We start from the raw sequence: 19,211 nt of genomic DNA, 5'->3' as shown, positions 1-19,211 counted from the left end.
ACTGCTCAGTGTATTCGAATGAAACCAAGTTCCTGCCTTTTCTTCTGACATGTTATACTCTTTCTGTTAATTCAATTCTAAGAGAACTTGGTATATCAGTACGGGGGGGGGGGGGTGCAATGATATATGGAAACTTGTCACATATAATTTATCTGCATGTAGTATTCACACACACAAAAATGGAAGAGGGAACATTTTCTGCAAGAAATAGGAAAAGTGATTAAAGCAAGGTGTTACCTGGAAACAAAATTCACAGCTTCTAAAATCACTACGATGTGTTAAATTAACAGATTAGATCAGATCCTGTTTAATCACTTTTAGGCTTAAAACAAACGCTTCTACTTCATGTTTAAACTTAGTAAGTCTGAGAATTTTTTTAATACTGAGTTTCATTTCAGACTGTGTTATCTTCTGAAATCTGATGTACTATTAATAGAGACAGGCAAGCCAGTAGATAGCAAGTAAAAGTAGCATTCATAGCAGGCAATTCTGCATACTTATCCTAAATGTGCTGAAATGACATCAGAGAATGTATATTAGGAATTTAATGGAACTTCCTAGTGAATTCTTAGTGACCTTGGTCTTAAGGTTCAGAAACCTCTGAGTTTGCATTTATTTTAGTTCTCAAGCATACTTAAGGATGCCTGGAGATGAAAAATCACAAACCATCTTTAAATCCTTAATATTACAAGAATATAAAGTAAAAAGAAAGATAGAATCATTTGCAGTTCAGTGTCAGTGTTTCTGATTTTAAAACACCATCATGTCAAAATCCTTTTTTTTTTCCCCCTTCATCAATCAGAAAACACATACATTACTACTAAGACAGTTTTACTTTAACTGAGGTTTCATTTTATGCTCTGTATTAAAAAAAAATTATAATATATGCATTAACAGCCATCAGAAGTGATTCTAAGAATCGAAGATGGTGTATTAGTAAAACCTCACTGATCCCCAAGTAGCCATGCAGATTTATACAATTCTTGTCTAGATGATAAAATGAGTCCAAATCTAGGATTTTTTTTTCTATTAGATGCATAGTGAAGCCACATGATTGTTAAACATGTTTTGGTTACTAGAGGCCCACCTTGTCTTCCTTCTCCAAACAGAGAGAGAATCAGAATCTGATCTGGGGGCAGGGGAGTCTCCCTCAAACTGAGGAATTAATGACAGTACATTTCAATGTATACATCTGTAGTTTAAGGACATTGGTAGACAGAGAATGGAATTACTAGGAAGAAAAGTCAGGGAAATGTGACTGCAGACTTCAGGAGCAGTATGCCTGTTGATGTAGCTACAGGAAGTCAGGTATCTTTCAGGAATTCAAGGAAAGGCTTTCAGATTTGTTCCTTGGCAAATGCCTTCTGAATAACTTTTCATAGTCAAAACATCACTGCTGACTTACTTGCTATAACTCTCTGTTCAGTACTGGCCAATATACTCACTATTTTCAGATGTATAGTGACAGCATACACTCCCTCTCTTAGTGAAAACATTTTATTTTCTTTCAAGAAGACTTAGAACAAAGCAGGTTGAAATGTTGTTTCCTGTTTGGAAGTGGCAGAGCAATATATCAGTGTTTTGTAAGAGTATGTATCTCAAATGAAAGTAAAAGAGAATTTGAATTTTTCCAGTACTAAAATGCAACTCTTTAAGGTAGAAAATAATATGGATAATTTTATGATGTTGAAGCTTCCTGGATGAGTCTATACTGCTACTTTTAGATGTAGGGTCAAGAAGTGTTAAATCTAGGGCCAGAATTGAGGCTAGGCCAGCCAAGGTTAGATAAGGTTAGATCATGCTCAGATAATTCTTGGTTGCTTTTAAATGAACCTTTAATTCAAGGCAAGGTGCTCACAGAAGGAGTGAATTAAGGAGGAGGTGGTGTAAAACCAGCGCAGGGCAGTGGCTGTGCTATGGACGTACTTCAGAGTAAGCCCTGGATTCAAAAGGGGCTGCCAGGCTAAGGTAAGGGCAGGTGCTGGCAAAATTACCTGTCAACACTTAGGTCTGTGACTTCAAGGGCTGGGTAGAATACAGTAAAATCAGTAAGAGGTTCAGGCCAACAGCAGATGAGCTAGAGTGCAGAAAGTGCCAGTAAAGGCCACTTTTTGTGACTAGAAAGAGTGTCTGGGGTAGATATTAGATTTGAGCATTGGACTGCAAATACAAATGAGCTAGCGTAAGGTCTCAACTCAGAAGGGACTATTACACTCATCTAATATCTAAGACCTGAGGCTGGCATGTGCCACCTGACAAACTTCTAGGTTTGGGATGAGAAAGGATCACTAAACTAGGAATAAGAATTGGTTTAGAATGGTGGTTGGTGTTAAGGTTCAAGCTAGCAGGGTCATCAAGCTAGAGAAAAGTGTGTATTCCAATGGCCTGCCTGTGCTTAGTATTGACAATGAAGGGTCACTGGCTGCTGGTGGGACTGAGGGCTACAAGGATGGCTTGTATGGGGCAAAGGAAGACATGGTCAGAATGGGCCCCTTGTCCAGCTTTGTCACTGGAGCTGGCAACAGTACTAGCTTTAGACTTTAAGGAGGCAAGTTATAGGTATGGAATATGGAGAGGGTCAGAAGCCATGACCTTTCTTTTGCAGTAGCTTGTAAATACGATGAATAAGTATCTTGCATAGAGTTGTATGTTCTTTATAAAATGAAGATGTGACTGCTAACAGCTACACACATTTACCTCCACATAACAGCTATTTTCACAGTTACAGAAATCAGACATGTACAACTGTAATTCCACACAAATATTTCAGCCCTTATTTTAATCAGTAGGTTTTCAAAATGAAAATAATATATCATATAAAGCTGCCCCCTTGGTATGCAGTATATATGCCATGGGTTTTGTTAGAAAAGGAGTTTGTAAAAATAAAGAAAATTGGAAGAAATGAGGAAGAGAGAGAAAGCAGAGATGACTGGGTTTACTCCTTTCTGATTTGAAACTGTGTGCTCTTTTAAGGTCCAATTTAGTAAATCGCTTTAGTATTTAGTTAACCTTAATCACAGTAATAGTCCCTTTGATTTCAGTGTATTTACATGAGTAAAGTTAAGCATGTGCAAGAATGTGCAGGAGTGAAATACACAAAGGTAGGCATGATGCGAATACTTTTATGTTCTGTGTCGTTACATCCCAATACTTCATATAGTCCAAATCCAAATGAAATAACACATAGGAACAGCATGTCAGTGACAACCATCTCTAATTCTCAGTTTCCCGCTAGGATTTAAATTAGAATCTGTTTTGCAGATAGCTGGTCTGCATTTGTAAGGCAAGTCCAGTCTTGCTGTAATTGCACTGGCTCTTTCCTAAACCATCTGTCTCTCTAGTTGTGCTTATTTTAGGGAATAAAGCTTATGCTGGAGAGGAAGTAATCTCAAATCTTATGAAATGTGCCCAGTATCTGTAGGCATCTAGGACACAGACAAATGAATTATGAAGAATAAAGACAAGAACAGTAGGAGGAAAAGTGTAGTATTTACATTGGGCAAGATCTTTGAAAGTCTGTCACCTATTTAGTATGTCACCTGCTACAGGTGACCCTGTTGAGCAGGGGGCTGGACGAGATGACCTCCAGAGATTCCTTCCAACCTTAACCATTCTGTGATTCTGTGAGTTTTTCTCTGACTTAGCAGGGAAGAAGAACCCACATATAAAGGTCAGATAGGAGTCATGGTGCTCTCATGCCAGGAGCAACACCTCAGTGTGCATCTGCAGGTCACTTTATAAATATTCAAATCTCTGTTGACAGGACTTAAATCCCACCCTTCCCCAGGCCCTAAGTGTTTCCATCCTCTTAGAATGGATAACCTGAACTTTGTCCCAAAGAAAGCAAGCAGGGCTTTCCTCTCTTGTAATGATCATTGTGATAGTTTAGTAATTAACTGTGATGTGGGAGGCCCAGGTTCATTTGTCTCTTTTGACTGACGATGTTCAATGTCTTCCTGGCATGTCATTTTAGAGGGTGCCCTGACAGTCATGATGAGATGGAGAGAAAGGGGCAGGGGACAGAATGAGTGCCACTCTCTGCTCATCCTTTTGAACTTGTTCTGCAAGATTTAGCTGATTTAATTCAGGATTAGCTGCCCTGAAAAGAGAGAATGAGACTGAGTGATATGAAATTCAGTAGATACCAGCAAAAAATTCTACGCTTAGGAAAGAGAAATTAACTACAGTAGTACAGCTGGGACAGCAACTGAGAGGCTGCAGTACTAGAAGGCAGCAATGCTGCAGAGAGGATCAGGAAGCTGGAATGGATCACAAAACTAATTAAAACAAAATATGACACGGCAACAATGACAACACCAAGTTAAGTAAGACCATTTGTTTGACTGGAGGCCTGAGCAGTAATTATTCCCCTCAGCTCAGCAGTGCTTGCATCCTGTCTGAAGTACTGTGTTTGTGCATGCCAAAGTTTTAGATAAATACAGACAAATTAGTGAAAAAAAACCACCCAAACCAAGAAGATGAAAAAGTGTTTTCAAAAACATGGCTTAGGAAGAAAAATTGTCAGAATTTCATTTCTTCAGCATAGAAAAGATAAGTCTTCAGGCAAGGTGGATATAGCAGTCTTCCAGTGTGTTAGTGGGTGTTTAAATGAAAATAGTGATTACTTGTTTTACAAACCTAGTAGTGGTAGAACAAAAAAATAAAGGCCCAGTGTTCAGGGAAGGGAAAAAATTGTTTCTAACCCTGGAAATGTATAGAAATGCTACGTAATCCTTTCATTATCCTTTGGAACAGGGATTTCAAAGTGAATTCAAGCTAGGCATACATGTTAAAAGCCTGCTGAGCAATGCTACTGAAACTGTATTATGTTTAAGTATTCAGATCTTTGGGGAACTGTACAGTGAAAAACTGATGTTTCTTTGTAGTATGAGTATCTTCAGTGTTAAGTGAAACTTGAGTAGAGATTTCAGGATAATTTGGGAACTAGGCTCCCAGTTTTCACCTAAATACCTCTGCAGATGCTTAAATCTTTTCTTGAGCTCCTCCTAAGTCTTTTGAAGTATTTTCCTCTGTGTTGTACAGTATATCATATACTTAGATAATTTACTATGAAGTTCTGAAGACTGCACCAAAGAAAATAAAATCTAAATAATTATAGCAACAGCAACACCAATAAGGACACTGGGATCCCATAGCATTCTTGAATACTTCTCCTTGTGGTTTTATTCCTAATATTGTGAAATCAAAGAGAGTTCAGTTTTCAGCTTCATAGGGAGGTAAAACAAAGCCTCTGATCCTCTACCTTGGCTATTTTAGATATCTTAATCTCAATAATTCCTGCAGCCACAGTTATATTTATTAAAAAACAACATTTTTGTGTTGTAGTTTCTGGGTTATTTCATGTTTATTTGGCAGGGGGAGAGAGAGAGAGAATAAATAAATACTTCCCTCACATAAATTCCTCCTTTTAATTTTTAAAATCCCGTGACTCAGCTAACTAGAAATAATGTGAATAGAGTTGCAGCACCAGCTTGTTTTTTAACTGGAAAACAAAGCATGCTGGTTATTGAATAACTAATGAAAAAAAGAGGATTTAAAAACTTCCAGCATCTAAAAATGCTTAAGATTTAGCCTTAAGTTTTAGGTTACTTGTCAATGTTTTCTGGGTGTGCATATGCTGAGAAAATGAAATTCTATCCTTGATAGTGTGGATTTTGGGGCTAACATGTATCTGTTGGATAATCTGCATTAATCTGTATTTATGATAGACAGGTTACCCAGACATAGTCATGGAACTCCTTTCTCATGACAAAGTTTCCTATTCTTGACATAAAAATTATATCCTAAATCCTCTCATCCCTAGATTTTCCTTCCTGTTTCATTTGGAAGCTTTTCTTCTGCCAGTACGGGAAGGACCTGTACTGATGCCTATTTCCTTCTCCTGTGAAATACTGCACCACAACTGGACTAGTCAGAACATGATGCCCAGGTTAATTAAACCCACTAAACAGCAAAATGTGTATCCGTCACATGGCATTTTTCTTTAATATGGAGCATTTCATTTTGTGGGACTAACATTGTGTAATCTCTTATATAGTACTTCTTTATAGTTAGATGTGATTTTTTGAATGTATCTTAAAGGAATGCTTATATATTCTACTCTGAGTAAAAAAAAATAATAATAATAAAAAAATAATTGCCCTAAACAGGAAATACTCCCACTGAAAGATTTTTTTAGGAGAGTTTTTCTGAATCATATTGAACCTATCATTTTCTTAGGATAAAAGCACATTAAAAAGTACAGATTTTTATTATCTTCATTATCTATATTCAAAATGATTTGAGGCCTATCAGGAATTTGTGGCTCAGGGAGGTATGTACTTGTTACCTTTGAATCATCAATATGATTCAAGATATGTCAGATATGTCATAGGTTGGTAGCATGCTAACATTTCTCTGACTGCTGTTTAGATGCCTTGATTAAGTGAACTGGTGGTCTAATTCTAACTCTTGTTAGCAAGTTTTCACTCATGATTTAGTGCTGCAAGATGTGGAGAACTAGCCGATTTATGCAAGAAGAGCCCTGTAGTATTACGGGTGTCTTAAGCAGAGCATTGGCCTTGTGCTGGACCTCTGTACAGGAGTGAATGTCATACTGAATGAACATTAAAACCACAAAAAAGAACCTTTTTAATCTTAGAAAGTCTTTAATCAGATCACTAAATCTTAATTCATTACTACTTCATCTGTAAGAAAAATTAGGCTTTAGAGGTTAGGGAACTTCTCCAGAAGATAGGGAGTTGGTGGGTTAACAGATATTTAATAATATATGTATTGAAAAATCTTCTGGTTCAAAGAGCTGAAAAAATTATAGCACGCATCTGGTGCTATACAATTCAGGAAAGTCAGTCTTTGAGATTTTGTTGGTATATATCAATTGTTTGAATATTTCCTCTTTAGTTTGTACATCTAATGTTGTTATTAGCAAATAAATTTTGTTACCCCTCTTGGAAGTGTTGATATAATGTGTAATGTTTGGAAGAGAAGCCATGTCTGTGTGATCAAGCAGGGGAGAGCAGGAGGTGATCAGTGGCATGTCAAATGGAGAGGTAGTAGCAAGCCTTATTTATGCCTGTTTACAGCAGCCAGGCCAAAAGGACACTATTATAATGCTCCATATGCAAAACGGTCCTTTCTAGCCCACCCTTTGGGTTTTCTTATCTTCTGGATTGCCTGTGCCTTGAAGGAAGGCTTCTGCCAGTCTGTTTGCCTGTTGCTGTGCCGATTCAGGGCACCTATTAACAGTCATTTGCAACTCATTAGGATGAATCATCATGGCAGTAACTGGCAGCCAAGCAGAGGTGGAGAGCCTGAAAGGTGAAGTTAGCATTTTCTTAAGTTCACTTGATTTTACGTAGCAGGCTACATGCAAATAACATAAGTCTTTCAAGGGGTATTACCTGTATAGCCGTTGCCGCTTTGTGACCCTCATTCGTTCTGTAGTAGCCCTGCCCCTAGCCAGTGACCTCTCCTCACATGTCTGGTGGATACAGAGTTAGTGTTCCTCACTATTAGCCCTCCAGGGCGTCAGAAGCCTGCAGGGAATGAGGTTGAGAAAGTCACAGCTCCATTTCTCACTAGCTTAATGAGGTTAGTGATAGACTTTGAAAGAGATCACTCGATTGATTTCTTGGCAAGCAGCCACTGCAAAATTCCTCATTAGAATGTCTCTTTCAATCTCTCCTAAATTCTGGTGATCAAACAGCCAAAGCCTGTTCAGGACTGAAAAGGAAAGAGATTTTTCTTTTTGGGTTTGTTTAGGAGAGATCAATACCAGCTGTTTAAAAAAGGGTTGGAATACGTACTTGATGTATATCTACCTACTGGTAGTTCTTATTATTTAGGTCCATGATATTTTGTTGCTGCATGTACAGTACAACAAACTTTAAGAAGTAAAACGAGGAATTTAGTATAGTCACAAAGGATGGGATAAAATAAGACCCAAAGAAAATCTTTACTGGTACTGGTGAATCAGATCTTTCTCTCTTTCTTGCCTGTCCTTCTCTCTCTCCTTCTTAAATAAAAAAAAAATATACCTTTATATTATAATAAATAAAATGATATGGGCAATTTTAGTTCTTTGCATTCTCCTAAATATTTCATATCACCATAGCACTGAAATTTAAGAGATTAAAATGCTACCTGTGCTGTAAGAGGTCATCTATTAGCCAATTAAGAGCAGATGAATATATCTCAACCTATCAGTTTTTTAAAAGTTTGCACAATGCGTGCAAATGTTACTTTAGCTCTCGCTGCTTGCTTGTGAGCAGTTTGTGGACGTTGTGAGTGATTTGGTCATCTCGTTCGTATCGACTGATCCTCCGTGTGGGAATGCATAACTGTTAGCACCCGGTTTTTAATGTGAATGCTCACAAAAATAGTGTAAGCGCTTTGTCATAGACACTTCCTTTTCCACTGTGTTTGTCCACCATATAGTGAAAGAGAATCCTGAAGTAACTTAATCCTAGCAAACTTTTTCAAATGCTGAAGGAGCTTTTTTCACATAGCATAAAATTAAATTGTAACTGTCCTTGCCCACAGGCTGTGTGGCTATTCCCCCCCCCCCCCAAAAAAAAAGTCACACAAGGAAAATTCAGTAAGTATGTCCCTGTCATATACCCTTAGGTAAGGGTACCTACCTTACTTATCTACCTCTGCTGTCCATTGTTAAAGACAAAATGTACAACTACAGTTCCACCCGCTGTCTTCATGAATATTCATTAAAAGAGCAGGAATATTAATGGAGAGTAAACATAAAAAAGAGTGCAACCTGAACAGTGTAAAAATCAAAACACACGGGTGTCGTTTCAGTACCATCACCACAAATACCATGGAAACTTTCTTGTTGTATTTTTCTTTAAATATTTCTACTTTCTTTAAACAACTCTTTTCATCATTGTTTCCTTTTCTCAATTAAAATTGTTGTGTTTTCTAAAGGCAGATTTTTTAGGAGATGCAGAGCATTTGGCTGGAAGAGCATTTGGGGTGTAGGGAGGGAAGAATTGAACGGTGCATGTACTGACCTTTTAGAATACCTTGCCACTACAAGCAATTCCCAGTGAAATAAAGACATTTAAGTAGGATGATTTTTTGATTCTCTTGCTGGTTCTTTCTCAGAAGTTATCATTTAACTATCTGTTTGATTCCATATAAAGAGTAGCACGAAATATCAAAACAAGAATGTCACCATGTGTATCTCTAAAGAGCACATAGCAGAAGAAAGGCAGATGTATCTTGTATTAAAAGAAACAGATTGCATGCTATTCTTCTGGTGTATCTTTCTAAACCTGTCACATTTATAGCTATTGATTCACCCAAATGACAGTAAAATTTCTCAGTTGCTCTGTAACACCTCTCTAGAAAGCAGTTGTTTGGGTCAGAAATAATTGTTTTCTGACTTATGACTCATGGGTTAGACCAACTGGCTCTTCAAATACCATTGTTTAAATACCCAGTAGGGAAACAAGAATCACTCTATTAGGTAAGCATACCTTGATGGAAAGATGCTTTTTTGTTGTTGTTGTTGTTGTTCTCTTCCTTGGGTTCCTCACTGTTCTCTTATGCCTATCTAAAATTATGATAAAATATGGCAGTTACTATCAGTATATAAAGGTCAGGCAAATGGTGTCACACATCATCTTTAATCTGTGTTTTTGCGAATACGTAATATATTTAAACTCTATTTGAAACTGATCTTGTAATAATGTACAATAAAACATTACTTAGAGGTTCTCTGCTTTGTTTCCCTTTCCTTAATTATCAAGTTTTTCTTTTCTAGAAATCCATTGTTCTCATGTAAGCTTTTAATTCTTGTAAGGCCTTTTTGGAGTCCCAGGTATATGTTACCTCTTTACTTCTTTTTAAACAGAAATAAGGGTTCAAATAGAGAAGCAAGCTCATATGGCCATGTATCCAGTGCATTCCACAACCTGGCTTAATTTCCAACATCTTAGAAGAATCATTTCTAATGCAAGCAAGAATTCATTCTTTACTGAAACTCTTAAAAGGATCAAGATTGTTAAGCAAGGATGAATTTTGTCTGCTGAATGTCTACCCCAGTTGAAGATGTCTGATACATTGCTCTTCTCAAGGGATACAGTATTTCGAAGTTTTATAGCAATTTTACACGGTCTTTATATACGTGTTTGTGTAGATATGCTGTTATTTTTAAGCTAATACTGTATCCAAAGTGTAGTATAGCATATGCATTCACACAAGTTACAGTGAAGCAAACATCGTGTGATTAAAGATTGGATTTATGTGGGTTGGGGTGACTTAGGAATGTAGTCATCATTACCAAGCTTCCAGTAGCATCCAGCTGTTCTCCTTACAACTGTGCTGTTCTTCAGTTTTCTAATGCATAACTATCACTACTAATTTTTTTATAATGAAGTATAATAATTTTTTTTGAAATGAAGTACTGCCTATTTACCACAGCTAGACTATTCTAGATGCAGTACAAATACACATTAAGTAAAAGTTCTAAAAACACAGATTTTTTTTTTTAGAATTTCATATTATTACAGTAGTGGTCCAAAGTCAGTCAAAATTAAGGCCAAGGCAACACTCCTACTGAATTTGCAGCTCAGTCTTTGATCCAAACCATGCCCAACAAAAATATTCCTCACATAATGTCTTTTCTGTTTCCTTTGCAATTTTGTTTGTGTCCTGTTTGAATTAAGCCATTTTAATCAGAATAGATATTAATGAGGAAAATTAATTTTTAAAATTCTTTATTATTTTGTGAGGGTCTGAAGTTTAAAGTGCTGGTATTAATCTCACTTGGAGAGGAAATATTACGATATGATATTCTGGATATGTGTTCATGTCAGAAGGACAGAATTCTACTGATGTGACAAAGAATTTAGCAAATTCTACACGACCGCACAAACTCTACTTTCTTTGGAAAGGTGCATGTTCTTGCGCTGGGTTGTGCATATTCTCTGCAAGATAGGAATGCTCTAGGTTAATGCTCGCCACTCTTCTGTGCTGCAGGTCCTCCTTTGGTGCAGCTGTTTACAGGCAAGTAAAGCAACTGAACACAGCATTACACTTGTGGTAGAAGTTCCTTCTTTTAAGCCATAGTGAGATGTGAGAAGATCAAGGGCTAAATAAGAGTGATGCATTTCATAATTTCTGCTTGTGGTTGTTGTTGATTTCTGCAATGGCATACTCATTGACTGAACTGTTTCAAAGCTTTTTATTCTGAGATACTTTTTTTTTTTTAATTTAAACTCAGGGGAAGAAACAAGCTAAGGAAATTCACATTTCACATGAAAACTCTAGTCATCATTTTATATCTGAATCATGTTTCATAACACAAAGCTTAAAAGTGTAGCCCTGAGATAAGATGGTTCACCAGTAGCCAGTCTCAGTAGAGTTACTGCTGTTCCTAATGGAGCTGATTTTGATTTACAAAAAAAGGCTCAAATGATTTTGACTGGCATTTCCAATCTGTCAATGTATAACAAGTTGAAGTGGAGCATCATCCCCAAGTCACCTAACTTAAAAAAAAAAAAAAAAAAAAAAAGCATCAGCAACAAAAAACAACACTCTCTCCTCCCCTTCATTATTCAGTAGCTCAGTGAAGCTCAGTGGACAGGTATCAGGGTAGATGGTTGAGGGCTAAAGGGACCTTGAGCTCTGAGAAAGACTGCACTGAGCTCTAGCAATTTAAACAGCCTACTGAATTATTATCAAGGCTAAACCCTCAGTAATATGAACTAGTTAAACTGTTTGCATTTGCTTAACACTAATTCTGCAAGAACATTAGCTGTGCATTTGTACATCATTGCTTTTATGCCCCATTTGCCAAGCTGGGCCAGCAGGTATTGCTTACAGGTTCCCTAACTCTTGCAGTTCTGGAAATAGTTTTCTGCATGATGCCTTTCAATAAGAAAGTTTTTCTAAGGATAGCATTGATATAGTTCTGAGTGTGAGCTTGGGTGTAAAAATGAATCTAATGACACCTTTACTCAGTATCATACTTTTTTATTCCTATTTGCCTAGTGCAAATCAACTCAAAGAAGTCTATGGGAGGCATGAATTTGGACCTCGTATAGTAAAGAAAGTCTTGCAAAATATTTCCCCCCCCCCAGGCAAGCCTCTTTTAGATGGTCTCTTTTTAATGAATGGAACTCACTAGAAATGCTTTGATCACTTATGTTATTGTTTAGTTTCACAACCCACTTAACTGCATTTCAATTTATAGTAAATTGAAATGTTTGCTTAAGGGTTGGTATTAGAACTGCTTATATCTTCTATTACATTTGTTTATTGTTCTTAGACTTTTGATTCATATATTTTTATCCTTACACAACCTCCTTCTGTTTCAATACTTAGTAGAGTAACACAGAAATTAAAGTTAAGAAGCAGCACATTTTTGAACAAGATATTCCTCTCATATCAGTTTCTGTGTTCAGTAACAAATTTTAGACAATTTGTTCCACAACCAAAGTGATTTTCTTCATGTCATTCAGAGTTTGTAAATGACTACAAACAAAACTGTAAGACTGCCTACCTGCTGGGCATTGTCATCCTGGTGGTCTTGAAAGCAACTCCTCAATATACTCTACAGAAGCAAAACTAGTGTATTGCCATTCATTTTAACTGTATAATATAGTAAAGGATTCTGTCATATCAAAGAGATTTTTAATTGCATGATTCTAGACAGCCTTTTTTTGATTTTCACAGTCTCACACAAAAAAACCACAAGCTCCAAGTGTTTAAAATTAAATCATTCAGCAGAGCTTTATTTGCTATTGCTTGGGGATTGTTTTCAAACTGAGAAATAACATTCACTAGAAGATTGAAGATTATGAGCCATATGCTTGTCTGTTTATAGAGGGCAAAGGAAAACAGAACAGCTTTTACTCTACAGAGGAGAGTAGAGGATTGCTACTTGAGGGAAAAAGCAGCTACTTTCCCCAATATCTGATTGCCTCTTCTACATGCAGGTTGCATGCATGAGCTCTCCTGTAAGCAGAACATTCATTTCTCAGGAATATGGCAGAATTCCCAGTGTAGTCACACAGTAAATACCTGCTGCTCTGACTTTCTATGTGCTTCAGAAAGGACAGGGCATATACATTGGATTGATATGTTTTGATAATGACAGTGTAAGAATGAGGATCTAGGGTCTGGTTGCTTGAAGAAACTCCGTATGTAAACTGCCCTTTACAAGAATTTTCATGTATCGGTAACACTTTTATTCTAAAGTAAAAATCCTCTCTGAGAGTATGATTTGAGACTCTGTTTTAAAAGAAGTCTCTAGAGGAAGGTAGAAATAGCTTGATTCTTCAGCACAGAATGTAAAGAGGTGTTCTAGGTCACTTTTCTCAGGCAATTTAAGGCAGTATAGAATAGCTGTTTTCTAGACAGATACTAGCAGACCAGAAGAATTTTGATTTACAGAAATCCTCAAACGATCAGTTCTGTTATGATAACATATATACGGTCTCTTCTCCAGAAAAAAATGAAGTTTATGTTGCTCAGAGGGCATAATATATGGCTCTGAAGAATCTGAGGGATCCCAGGACAAATTATTCTCCAGCAAAGGGACCCCTTGCCCTACTTTTCCAAATTGCTGAAGGGCTGCGTCTGTCAGCAGGTAATGTGGCTGCCACCTCAACAGCTAACTATAAACCCCTTTTTGAAGGGTTTAAGAGCCACACTGAAAGGCAATTAACGCTGCAGAGCTCTGTCATATTTATCATCACACTTCAGAGCCAGGAAAAGCAAAAGAAGAACTGGGAAAAAGAGAACTTTAAATGTCACACAGCAGGTCAGCACAGTCCTCCCCTGGCGTAGCCACCATTTGATGGCAGGAGATTCTGACGGGGGGCCCAGCATAATTCGGAGAAGTCACTAGCAGCTCAATTTGGTAGCACTGAGTGCTGTACTTCATAGCATATAATGCCTGTTACTTCTAATAAGAGTAAATGTACTTGAATTAGAAGATCTGTTTATAGTCTTATCTATAGATGTATAAATATCTTAGATGCATTCAGGGCTAGAAAGCTGGCTGAGTATATACACTTTGTATTAATTGTTTATGTTTTAGGAATGTAGACCATTTCAGTAACAACTGAACTAAGTGTAAACTCAGCTCTTCCTTCCCTCCAAGTTGTAAGTTTTGGGAACATAAGCCATTTTTAAATTCTGTTTTGCTTACAAAAGAAGATACTGTTCCATGGCTTATGCCCCTCACTTCTATCCCAGTACACTTGAGTAGGGAAGATGTGCAAGTGGTTCCTTAATGATATTTTGAAGACTGTATTCATTTTTCTTAGCTGTATTAATCATCTGCCACCTGCTAATATGTGATAGGTTGATACTAAATGAATCTTCGTATCTCCTCTTAGTAGTATATGCTAGACAATTCAATTTTGGTTTTGTCAGTCTCTTGCATAACCTAATCCATTTGTTCTACTATTTTGAAGTACCTATTTTTTCTGTGACTTTCAAGAGCAAAAGATAGGTCTTTCCGTGCTTCACTGAACAGCTTTTAGGTTTCTCTTCTTATTTTTGATGGACAATTACTATATTTTATTGATATGTGCCTTATGTCTGTTAAGTACACAACATATACAGAGCTGGAATACTTTGTCTTCTACAACAGAAAGTTTAATTTTAAAGGGTATTTTTCCATTTCATTTTTTGAAGTGGATTTTTTTTAATATAAGTACATTTTTTATATTCCTTACATTCTTAGTGACAAATGAAGCAAGTGGATGGCCTTGCATAATTTTTATTCAGTAGAGAAATGGAAACAGTCTCTAGCAAGTTCTTAAATTGCGGTTTTCTGGCTGAACATGATGCAAGAAAAAAGCATCACGATAACTAGTGTATCTTGCTGTGGTGTTAAATTATATTTTGATTCTGATCAATACATCTAAATACTGGCGTTGTTAACAGCTTTCATACTCAACAGAGCTAGTCATCCTACCGTCTGTAACTGAGTGTATACTGCAGTCCTGACTATGAATGACTGTGCCAAAATCTCATTAAAGGAATGCTGACTGCGCAGCACAACTGCTGGAATTTCTTTTTCAAGCAGAGAGGAGGATGGAGTTTCTGTTTTCTTCTGTAAAACTGAAACGAACTTGTGAAGGGATCCCCTTTCTTTAGGCATTATGCTGCAGACCATAGCATTTCAACTATTTTCTTCATATCCTACTGTAAGTCATCACAGTTTTGTTCTATAAAAAGTCCTTTCCCCCATGCTTTTAAATGACTGAGTGCAAAATCTATCCCTTCTCTTTTTCTTTATATTCATCTCCGCACTTTCATGTTTTTTGTACACAGTATGTATGTTTTCCCTTTCAAAATCGGAGTCTTAATGATTCTAATTTATACACAATTACAAGCCATAGAAATAAAGACATTTCCATGGTTTAAGCAGAAGTCAATGTCAGTGTAGATTATTCCCTCTTCAGGAGTCTTCTCTCTTTGCGCTCATCTTCTTTAACAAGATAAAGAAAAGCAATATATTCCCCTTTGTGTCAATCACCAGTTTTCTATTCTTGAAATAAATGACTCTTGTTTACCTTAGATTCATTTCCTCCTCTTTCTGGCTTGCCTTTTCTCTTGTTTGTTCTGAAGCCTAAAAAAATAAATAAATGAAACAATGGGAAGTGAAGATAGGGTGAACTACTATAACTCTGTGATGATTCCTAATTGCAATTTTCATTGTGCTAATAGTAATTATTCATGCCAAATTACATGGTACATAGATAACTTTATCCTCACTATTAATATGTTGAGCTTTCTGTTTTACAAGTCATTCTGAACAATTAACTATTCTTATTTTGGGTAAAATGAAATTTAGAAAAATAATTAATTCTAGTGTGCTACTCTGCAGATAATTAATTCCACTGAAACAACTTCACTAGCTAGAAGGCTTTTCATGGACTTAAAGGCAAAATTAATATGTAATCGCTATTAAACTATCAAGTAGACAAATTGCCATAGAGCTACTATTCTTTTTTTTAAATGGAAACAAGCATACATCTGTTCAGGAAATGGTTGCTAGTCATTTTAACACTAAAAGGCACTCTAATGTGGTGAGGAAAACGCACTGATTTTGGTAAAATCAGTAACCATGATGAGTCAATCATATGTAACAAACGTTTCCTCTTGCAATGTTGAATAGCATAGATATTTCTATTCTGTATCATAACAACGGTTTAAAACAATACGTTAGGACTGATGCTTTCTCTCTGTCTGAAATAACAAAACCAATCAATTAATACACAGTCTAGCAAGCTGTGTTCCTCCCTGGCTGGTATAAATGCTACAGTGTACCTCCCCTAATGAACATTTAGTTAGTTACTTAGTTGCACAGAAATAATACAAAGGTTCTTGTCAGAGGTGTTATCTGGATGCACTTCACTCATAAAGATAATACACAATGAAACTCTTCTCTGATTATGAAATCATTTTTTCCGTATTACTGTGTTCTCTCAAAAGACCACTTCCATGGCAAGTTGTATAAATGTGCTTTGCTGAATGCTCTTGGAGAGAATAGACCTGTTTTGGACATGGGGAAGTTTGTGAAGAGAGCTGTGTTATCAGCACTCTCACTTTGAGAGCAGGAAGACCCATCCTGGCCAAGAAGCTTCCCAGTAGGGTGGAGAGGAGTCTTTCATCCTAGCCCCAAGTGTTTAGTACTTATTTATCTGTCTCAAAGAATGGCAGGTAATATTCAGTACAAATATCAGGGGACAGCTATAGATGGGTCTAGCTTTCCAAACTTCTCAACATTGGCTTCATACTGTTGGTGCTGAAGTTACTAGGAAACTATCCTGCAATTTTCTTTGGGGTAGAACTAAGCTGCTTTTGAAAACTAGAGGCAAAAGCATCAAAATGGCATGTGTGTCTTAGTGGATAATAAGTGTGAAGCAGCTGTTAATAGAACTGTACTTCACTTGTAAACTCTTTGATGGGAGGGGACTAACTGAATATGGTGCTAACATAGGTGGGTCCTGCAGGGTTGACTGCAATTGTAATCATGTGGAGACCTAAAAGTTATTCAGTCCCACTGATAAGTCTGTTGGGCATCAGACTAGCCTGGCCCTATATGCAATATAAATAAGAAAACATCAGATAATAGTACTGTTCATCATAGCCTTCTCTTTTGTCTGCCCCTTTTTATTTTTTTTTCTGGACCTTTTGTTCCCCACCCCCGCCATCTTGTTTGTTTTGTATACTAGTCAATTAGTACACTGAATATTAAAGCTACAGACTGAAACAAATAAAAAATGTCCATGCTCTTTTTGTTGGCTTGGCATCAGTAGCCCACTAAAGAATGCTATTCTGACAAGTCCGCTGGCATCAGCTGATGAAGCTTGTGCGCACCAGTGCTTTGACATGCTAGATTGCTGTATGTAAGGTGAAGAGTTTTTGATTTTCGAAGCCAGAAAGAGTCGCAGCAATTTCAACTTCAGTCAAAAGAAGGAAAAACCTCTATCTTGGAGAAATAGAAAAGCAAAAGATCAACGAGAAAAGGCAGGGTCTCCTGCTTAAGAGAAGTTGATTCTAGGAAATTGCAAGCACTTTCAGCACCAAGTGAGTATTATGGAAATTGTGGTAAGTCTTCACATCATCTGATTAGACACTTGAAATTTTTCAGATCACAGTGAACAAACTGAAAAGAGAATAAATTAAAATGGTTTGATTGTTTTTTAATGAAAGTAGCATGCTTACATCAAAGTAAAAACTAAAAATGCAATTAAAAAGCTAAACCATACATTAAAAAATTCTGACTAACTGAAAAAATATACAGAAGAAAGCTATGTAAATAGTCTGATTATTCATCCATGCTTGTGTGCTCAAAAGTCCCTATTCTGGTTCAGTAAAGACTTGTGAATATTTCTGGGCAGCAAGAAGTAGCATTCATGAGTTCACTGTCCCTGCAGTGTGAGACATTTAGTGAACCTACTTTTCTTGTCTTCTGTTGTCAAACTTACTATGAACCAATCAGCAAAGTTGAAACTAATTTTTTTTGCACATGTTAGTATGGGTTTTTCAGTCAGTTGTTATACTGGAAAATATATGACCTTTTCCAGCTTTGAACTTGAAATGCATTAGTGGAGAGCCATGCAGAAAACGTTTACAAATATCTAGCCAGGGCAAAAACATTCACATCCAGCTTTGACAAAATTCAATCAAATCTTTGCTTGTTCGCAAACACAGATTAAACTTCATCCAGGGTTGTTTGAGTGCGTGTATTTTATGTTCCAGGTAAAATGCCTCCCATCCATTTTGGATGGCCATTAGTGTTTCCTCAGGTTTTGTATGAATGATCACATTTTATGAAAGTTTTTTTAAAATAATAAATGATTAGGCTGGTATGTTTTCAGCAGGTATATTGCACTTTTGGCCTACACATATACATGTTGCAAGCTCAAAACGGAAGGAAAGTTTTGGAAACAATAAAAATGCAAAATGCTTAACTAAGCATGGAAGTATTATTAAATCAGATGCCCATGATGTTTGTATAGTGCTAATCGAGAGAAAATCTTGATCAATGCTTTATACATTTGCACATGGTTATCATTGCTATGGATTCTTAAACTACTCAGTACAGCTTTTATTGTTTATTTCATCTCATCTAAGGTTCCTCCCCTCAGCATGTTAGGGTTGATCATTATGTAGTGTATTGCATGGGAAAAACAAGGCATGCTAAGAAGGAACAAACATAATACAAAGAAAGAAGCCTAAAGGTTTTGAAAAATTGTTTTAATCAAATGATTTTTCATTTTTGCAATAAGAAAGAACAATAATTAGAAAGAAATGCTTTGCTTATGTTTGCATTTGAAGATCAGAATAATCAGTAGTAATTAAATGTTGGGTCATATATTTGATAGTTAGAAAAAATAAACAAGATAAAGGGCATAGAATTGTCTGTTTTTGAAATAGGGTATTGCAGACAACTGATGCCGAGACCAGATAGACCCACTTATATTAGTTTCTTTTCTTCCTTTCTGTTAGGGTAGTTATTTCTGTGCTGGTTTTATAAGAATATTCTGGAATCCTGCGAAAACAGTTCAGACAAAGAGCTATTTGTGAATACATGTTGTGTATTGCAAAAAACTGTCTTGAGAATTAGAGCATTTATCATCTAATGATCTCAAAGTTTTCTTAAAAGGACAAAGTCACTAGCACCTCTCAGAGGAACTAGAAAAAAG

General features: G+C 36.5%; 1 long non-coding RNA gene across 4 annotated transcripts in view; it reads right to left on the bottom strand.

Moving 5' to 3' along the window:
- The window catches only part of LOC106499669 (uncharacterized), a 169,287-nt gene that overhangs the window by 72,837 nt on the left and 77,239 nt on the right, over positions 1-19,211 (bottom strand). For 3 of the 4 annotated variants that reach the window (XR_010884789.1, XR_010884788.1, XR_010884790.1), the window contains 3 exons: positions 15,570-15,625; positions 9,513-9,589; positions 7,422-7,556 (listed from right to left, as the gene is read on the bottom strand). This is a non-coding gene — a long non-coding RNA (uncharacterized lncRNA). Of the gene's footprint in view, positions 1-6,715; positions 7,332-7,421; positions 7,557-9,512; positions 9,590-15,569; positions 15,626-19,211 lie in introns of those variants that run through there. The other variant, XR_010884791.1, reaches the window with a different exon arrangement.

Source organism: Apteryx mantelli, chromosome 8 (assembly GCF_036417845.1).
Source record: "Apteryx mantelli isolate bAptMan1 chromosome 8, bAptMan1.hap1, whole genome shotgun sequence".
NCBI classification, from domain to species: Eukaryota; Metazoa; Chordata; class Aves; order Apterygiformes; family Apterygidae; genus Apteryx; species Apteryx mantelli.
Note: the sequence above shows the minus strand (reverse complement) of the source record. Positions and strands in the feature narration are given on the sequence as shown.